The sequence below is a fragment of the Nicotiana sylvestris genome, chromosome 4, assembly GCF_000393655.2.
Source record: "Nicotiana sylvestris chromosome 4, ASM39365v2, whole genome shotgun sequence".
NCBI lineage: Eukaryota > Viridiplantae > Streptophyta > Magnoliopsida > Solanales > Solanaceae > Nicotiana > Nicotiana sylvestris.
In genome coordinates, this window is record NC_091060.1 from 161,133,007 (window position 1) to 161,141,300 (window position 8,294).

Below are 8,294 nucleotides of genomic sequence, written 5' to 3' on the forward strand. Positions count from 1 at the left end.
AGTGCTTAGCTTGCCCATGATAGCCAGGTAAAGGATAAAAATCCATTTGGGCACTCCTCCATTATTGCACACAAATTTTCTCCATGGCATTTTTTGTTGTTCTCCTCTTAGCATCATGTATAAGTTTTTGATGGATAAGTTCTCCATATCGAGAATCTCTGTCAGATTTATGTCTGCATCAATCATGTATTACTTAGCCTTCAGGATCTTTTTCACCATCCACCAAGCCTGTTTTTGTTCAATTTCTCCTATATCTTTACCTCTCCCATAGTATATGTATATCCACTGCATCCATAGCTTATCCTTTTTTTGAGCTATATTCCAGAGTAACTTAGATATAACAGCCTTGTTCGACTTGGATATATCTAGCAAGTTTCACCCACCAGCAACTTTTGGTTGGCACAGTTTGTTCCATGCTATTAAAGCTCTCTTTGATATATCAACTCCCCCAGACCATAGGAATTTTATACAGATTGTTTCTATCAGTTGTATAACTTTCTTTGGGAAGACAAAAATTTGGAACCAGTAGATTTGGATAGAAAATAAGACCCTCTTGATCAATTGAATTCGTCTTGTATACGATAAAAATTTTGCAGTCCATGATGCTATTCTTCCTATCATCCTATCCAACAGTGGTTGAAACTGTATAACAGACATCCTTTTTGTACTTAGAGAGACCCCCAAATATCTAATAGGAAGCATTCCTTTGGTGAAACTAAGTTTATCCACAACAACCTATTGCAATGCTAGGCTTACTCTACCAAAGTAAATAGAACTTTTGCTTTTGTTTGCTTTTAGTCCTAACACCCTAGAGAACTCCATGAAGCAATCGTATAGCACGTGAATAGAGATTTCATCACCTCTATAGAACAATAGAAGGTCATCGGCAAATCCCAGCTGGATTATATGTAGTTTCTCACACCTTGGGTGGTAATTAAAATATGGTTGGTATTTCAGTATTCTGAGCAATCTGCTTAGCTCCATGGCTAATACAAACAAGAATGGGGACAATGGATCTCCATGTCTCAGTCCTTTTTTTGCTGGGAATTGGCTTGTAGGCCTTCCATTTATCAAAATAGAGTAGGAAACAGTAGTAATGTACTTCATAATCCATTTCATAAAGCAGATTGGAAAATTCATATTAATCAGAATTTGCTCCAGAAAACGTCACTCCAAAGAGTCATAAGTTTTTTGCATGTCTAGCGTAATCATGCATCTTGGAGTTATCCTTTTCCTCCCATATCTCTTCACTAGTTCATGACTTAATATGATGTTATCTGAGATGATTCTTCCTGGGATAAAAGCAGCCTGACAAACATCAATGAGACTATCCATGACCATTTGTAATCTTGAGGTGAGCACTTTTGATATTATCTTATACATCACAGTACAACATGAAATTGACATGTACTCTTTAATTGAACTTGGGCTTTTAACCTTTGGGATCAAAGTTACTAAAGTATAGTTGATTGGCTTGTAAAGCTCCTCAGTGGCAAAGAACTGTTTTGTTGCATTGATCACATCTTCTCCTATAACAGCCCATGCTTTCTTAAAGAAGAAATCATTGAATCCATCACACCCTGGGGCTTTTTTGTCAACTATGTCCCTCACTATTGTATATATTTCTTCAGTGATGATTGGCTCTATTAGTTTCAATTGATATTCTCTTATCAGCATTTGTCCATTTTTTATTATTTCTGGATTTATCACGGGCATTTGTTCTGCAACTTTACCCAGCAGCTCTATAAAACCCCACTACTTCCTCTTTCACCTCATGTTCTATTTGCAACAGTGTTCATGCTTGATTAACAAGGGATTTGATATTATTCTGCGATATTCTATTCTTCAGAAAAGCATAAAAGTACTCCCTATTTGAATCCCCAAGTTTTAGCCACTGGTTCTTGATTTTTGTCGCACTATACTTTCCTCTATCAATCCCCATTTCTCTAGTTATACTCTTAACTCCTTCTCAATTTCAAAAAGAGATGTCTGGTGATCTGTTTCCTTCATTTGTTCTTGTGTCTCTTGTAGTTGCCTTCTAATCGTTTGTACTTTCTCCTTGGCCCCTTTGAATTCCTTAGTATGTAGTTTTTTCAATCCCGTTTAACCTTTTTAAGCTTCAGCCACACTTTTTGCATCCCCTGCCATTTGCTAGGTGTGTTCCATGCATCTCCACCACCTTTAGGAATTCTGGTATCTCTGCCATATAGTTATAAAAGCGATATGGCTTTGGATCTGCCTGAGCAGTGTCTTCAAATTGAATACTTAGAGAAGAATGGTCAGAGATAAATGGATCCATAACTATCACTTTCATTTGTTTTATTGTTGTCATCCATTTTGTATTCATAATGATTCTATCGATTTTGCTCCACACATGGCTATTTGTCCATGTGAATTTCCTCCATATATACTTTAATTCATTCATGTTGTCATTCAACATGAAATTCCTAAAGTCCCGTATCTCAGCTTCTTGCATTGGATTGTCATTGACTGTGTCATCTATCCCTAGTATTGCATTATAGTTCCCCATTGCAATCCATGCCCCATCAGTTCCACTATGAATCACCTCTAATTCATGCCATAATATTTTGCTGTTTGGCCATATACTGCTGTAAAATAGAACTGTAAATTGAGTGCACCAATAGAGACTTTTCCATGTATCAACTGATTACTCTTCATCATCCACTAAATTGTATAATATTTGGACCCCATATTACTCATATCCTTTTTTTACCATTTGTTTCATAGTTAGTAGCCCAACTCACCCTGTTGCAACCTTCTTCAGTATTTGATTGGCATTTGTTTTAGTAACTCTATGTTCTATTATAGCCAGTAGGATTTTTGTTCATCCTAATGAATCTATATAACTCCTTTTACTTGAACAACTTATTGAGACTCCTAATATTCCAAGCTACTATTTTCATGTCGGATTAAAGAGATTTTGTATTACCCTTGTGTTCCCACTTCTACTACATTGGCCTCTTTCAGCGTGACATTCTTGTTCTGGCATTTGTAATTTCTCACTCTGCTTATTCAACACATTGAATCCATTTGTTATACTCATACACCCGTCATCAGTAACATGAGCCGGTTTAGCAGCTGATTTGCCCTTTACTTCCTTCCAACCTTCAGTAATGTCTGACTCTACTCGCTTCCCTTCCTCGAGGTTTGCTCTCACTTGATCATTCTCTTTTTCCTGTACTTAAGAAATTGTTCTTTTTGCCTGCCACACTTTCTTCTGTACATTGTTCCTCACAACTTTTGGATTTTCTAGTTGTTTTGGCTCTTTACAGCAGTGGTCAATCATCAAACAGGTTCCAAAAGTATTCCGGTTTCCATACATATTCTACCTTGTAAACAAATTGCCTTCCATTTGGATCCTTCACCTTGAAAGCTTCAGGGAGTAACACTATATACATTTGGCTTCCGCAACAATTGGTATCAGAGCCAAGGTACTGTCTAAGTATGCTCTGTGGTTGCAGCATAGTCTGATCTTCCACATCAGAAAAGATTTATCTTGGTAACTGAGTCAAGGTTCTGTCTGAGTATGCTCTGTGGTTGCAGCTTAGTCTGATCTTCCACACCAGAAAGGAAATAATCTTGATTTGTGTCGTCAGCTATTAAATAATATTTGTGTCAAAGATGGGAGACAATAAACAAGAAGAATCTACATCAAGTGTCAACAATACGTCATCATTGGCATCTTCGCTTATGACAAGAATTGTGTCAAATGCGAAATTTGCGGTAGAAATATTTGACGGGTCCGGACATTTTGGGATGTGGCAAGGCGAGGTTCTAGATGTCCTTTTTCAACAAGGGCTAGATCTGGCCATTGAAGAAAAGAAACCAGATGTTATTGGAGAAGAAGATTGGAGAATTATCAACCGTGTTGCTTGCGGTACCATTCGATCCTACCTTGCTAGAGAGCAGAAATATCCATACACAAAGGAAACTTCTGCAAGTAAATTATGGAAAGCACTGGAGGATAAATTTTTGAAGAAAAACAGTCAAAATAAATTGTACATGAAGAAGAGACTGTTTCGCTTCACCTATGTTCCTGGTACCACAATGAACGAACATATCACCAGTTTCAATAAGTTGGTCACAGATTTGCAAAATATGGCCGCAACTTTTGATGATGGTGACTTGGCCTTAATGTTATTGGGGTCACTTCCTGATGAGTACGAGCACCTTGAAACTACTCTACTCCATGGGAATGACGAAATTTCTCTCAGAGAAGTTTGTTCGGCTTGTACAGCTATGAACAAAGAAAGGGAGAAAAACAAAAGGGTGGAGAAGGAGAATCACTGGTTGCGAGGGGTCGTCCTCAAAATCAAATGAGGACAAAGAAGGGAAGATCCAAGTCAATATCTAAACCCAGCAAAGATGAATGTGCCTTTTGTCGAGAAAAGGGGCACTGGAAGAAAGACTGTCCGAAGTTAAAGAATAAGGCCAAACATAACAATGGAAAGGCCATTATGGATTCAAATATAGTCGATTGTGATGATTCAGACTTTTCATTAGTTACAATAGAGTCATCAACATCATCAGACGTATGGTTGATGGACTCGACTTGTAGTTATCATATGTGTCCCAACAAGGACTGGTTCGTGGAATTTCAAGAAGGAGAATATGGAGTCATCCACACAGCAAATAACAGCCCTCTTACCTCATATGGCATTGGTTCAATACGATTAAGGAACCATGATGGAATGATCAGAACATTGATAGATGTTCGATATGTACCGGATTTGAAGAAGAATCTCATCTCTGTGGGAGCCCTAGAATCAAAAGGGTTCAAAATCATTGCAGAAAATGGAGTGATGAGAGTATGCTCCGGTGCACTAGTGGTAATGAAGGCTAATCGGAAGAATAATAATATGTACCGCTATCGTGGCAGTACAGTTATTGGGACAGCGACAGTAACATCCAGTGACGACAAAGAGGCAGAAGCAACCAAGCTATGGCACATGCGCTTGGGACATGCTGGAGGAAAATCCTTGAAAACTCTATCAGATCAAGGATTGTTAAAAGGAGTAAAGGCTTGCAACTTGGAGTTTTGTGAGCATTGTGTCAAAGGGAAACAGACAAGGGTTAAATTTGGTACAGCGATCCATAATACTAAAGGCATTTTGGATTATGTACACTCTGATGTTTGGGGTCCTTCCAAAACACCTTCATTGGGTGGGAAGCACTATTTTGTAACCTTTGTTGATGATTTTTCTCGAAGAGTGTGGGTGTATACAATGAAAAACAAAGATGAAGTGCTGGGAATTTTTCTCAAATGGAAGACGATGGTGGAGAATCAAACAGGCAGGAGGATCAAGTGTATTCGCACAGACAATGGAGGTGAATACAAAAATGATCATTTCAATAAGGTCTGTGAAAATGATGGCATCGTCCGACACTTCACTGTTAGACATACACCACAACAGAATGGAGTGGCAGAACGTATGAACCGGACCTTGCTGGAGAAGGTACGGTGTATGTTGTCCAATGCTGGCTTGGGCAAAGAATTTTGGGCTGAGGCAATTACATATGCATGCCACCTCATTAATCGTCTACCATCTGCTGCTATTGATGGCAAGACACCATTTGAAAAATGGTATGGAAAACCTGCTGTAGATTATAACTCTTTGCACGTGTTTGGCTCAACTGCATATTATCATGTGACGGAGTCAAAATTGGATCCAAGGGCAAAGAAGGCTATTTTTATGGGAATTACTTCTGGAGTCAAAGGATATCGCTTATGGTGTCCTATGACAAAGAAAGTAATATTCAGCAGGGATGTTACCTTTGATGAATCTGCTATGATAAAAAAGGTAACAGAAGATACCAAACAAAATGAAAATGCTTCTAAGCAGGTGGGGTTTGAGGGAAAATTTATTTTTTCTACACAAGAAGCAGAGGAGGAAACAAATGAAGATTATCCTCTGGAAGGAGAGCTAGTAGAGGAGATTCCAACTCAGGAACCTCAACAACAACTTGAATCAATAGCAACCAGCAGGCCAAAAAAGACAATAACGAAACATGTTCGTCTCATAGAGACGATTGCTTGTGCAACCTCAATTATAGCTGATGATGTTCTTACCACTTATAAAGACGCAGTCCAAAGTTCAGAAGAAGATAAGTGGAGGATTGCCATGAATGATGAAATACAGTCCCTTCATCAGAATCATACATGGAGATTGGCCAATCTCCCGAAGGGAAAGAAAGCAATTGGGTGCAAATGGGTATTTGCAAAGAAGGAAGGATTTCCTAACCAAGTAGATGTTCGCTACAAAGCAAGATTGGTGGCCAAAGGATATGCTCAAAAGGAGGGAATTGATTACAATGAAGTGTTTTCTCCAGTTGTAAAACATTCCTCCATTAGAATTATGTTGGCTTTGGTAGCACAGTTGGATTTGGAACTAGTTCAGATGGATGTAAAAACTGCATTTTTACATGGAATCTTGGAGGAGGAAATCTACATGAATCAGCCAGAAGGATTCAAAGTTGTTGGAAAAGAAAATATGGTGTGCAAACTTGAAAAATCGTTGTACGGATTGAAACAATCTTCTAGACAATGGTACAAGCGATTTGACGAGTTTATGTTGCGGCAAGGGTACAAGAGAAGCAAATACGATCATTGTGTGTATTTGCACAAGCTTAAAGATGGTTCCTTTGTATATCTTCTCCTATATGTTGATGATATGTTGATAGCTTCCAAGAATTCGGAAGAAATTGATAAGTTGAAGATTCAACTGAAGAAGGAGTTCGAGATGAAGGATTTGGGTGAGGCAAAGAAAATTCTTGGCATGGAGATAATTAGAGATAGACGTTCAAAGAAACTCTGTTTATCTCAAAAGGAATATTTGAAGAGAGTACTTCAACGTTTTGGCATAGATGACAAGACTAAGCCAGTTAGTACTCCACTTGCTTCCCATTTTAAGCTAAGTACTACTATGTCGCCAATGGATGAAGCTGAACGAGAGTATATGTCAAAGGTACCATACGCAAATGTTGTTGGTAGCTTGATGTGTGCAATGGTCTGTACGAGACCTGACATTTCACAAGTTGTTGGAGTTATTAGCAGATATATGCATAATCCAGAAAAGAAGCATTGGCAAGCTGTGAAGTGGATTCTACGGTATATTCATAATACTGTAGATGTTGGGTTAGTTTTTGAGCAGGAAGGCAATCAGTCTGTAGTTGGATATTGTGACTCAGATTTTGCGGGTGATCTGGACAAACGAAGATCAACTACTGGTTATGTGTTTACTTTTGCAAAAGCACCAGTTAGTTGGAAGTCTACTTTGCAGTCAACAGTTGCTTTGTCTACAACAGAGGCAGAGTACATGGCTATTACAGAGGCTGTGAAGGAGGCAATTTGGCTTCAAGGATTGCTAAAGGAGCTTGGTGTTGAACAAAAAGGTATCACAATTTTTTGTGATAGTCAAAGTGCTATTCAATTAGCGAAGAACCAAGTTTATCATGCAAGGACGAAGCACATTGATGTTCGGTATCATTTTGTACGAGAAATCATAGAAGAAGGTGGAGTCACGGTGAAGAAAATTCATACTACAGAGAATCCTGCTGATATGCTGACAAAAGTGGTAAATGCGGTCAAGTTTCAACATTGTTTGGATTTGATCAACATTGTTGAACACTGAAGATTGAAGATGAAGACACAACTAAAATTTTGTTATTGAGAGAAAATTGAAGATGTGAAATTTTGCCAAGGTGGAGATTTGTTGAATGGCAGAAATCCCACATCGGTGAAGTACCAATTTTGGTTGGTACTTCACCCTATAAAAGGAGGCCTAATGTTTAGGATTTAAATACACCTCTCATTTGCCTTCTTATCTTCTTAAGGCATTTGTATCTTCTCTCTTTAGTATTATTTCACTTGTATTTTTGGAGTGGAATAAAATATTGGTTGTGTCCGAGGAGTAGGCAAAATTAGCCGAACCTCGTAAATTCTGGTGTTCCTTTTATTGTTGCTTTATTGTCTTATTTATTATTTGGTGGCTGTCATAATTTTTTGGTATAGTAGTTGTGACTTATTCACACTATATACATTTGGCTTCTGCGCGCTTCTAGCGATGCATGAACTAAAATTAACTTCGGAATTTTGAGGGTCCTTCTTAAAATTTTGCCCCAGTTCCAATAGCGGGGGAAAATGGAATTTTTATTAAATTATGACCGAACCCATAGGGCTGCCTACGTATCCCCTCTTAAACGGGAATCAGGTCAGGCGTATTAATTATCTAATCCTTGAAGCTAAAATCTGGTGTCCACACCTTTGTGATAAT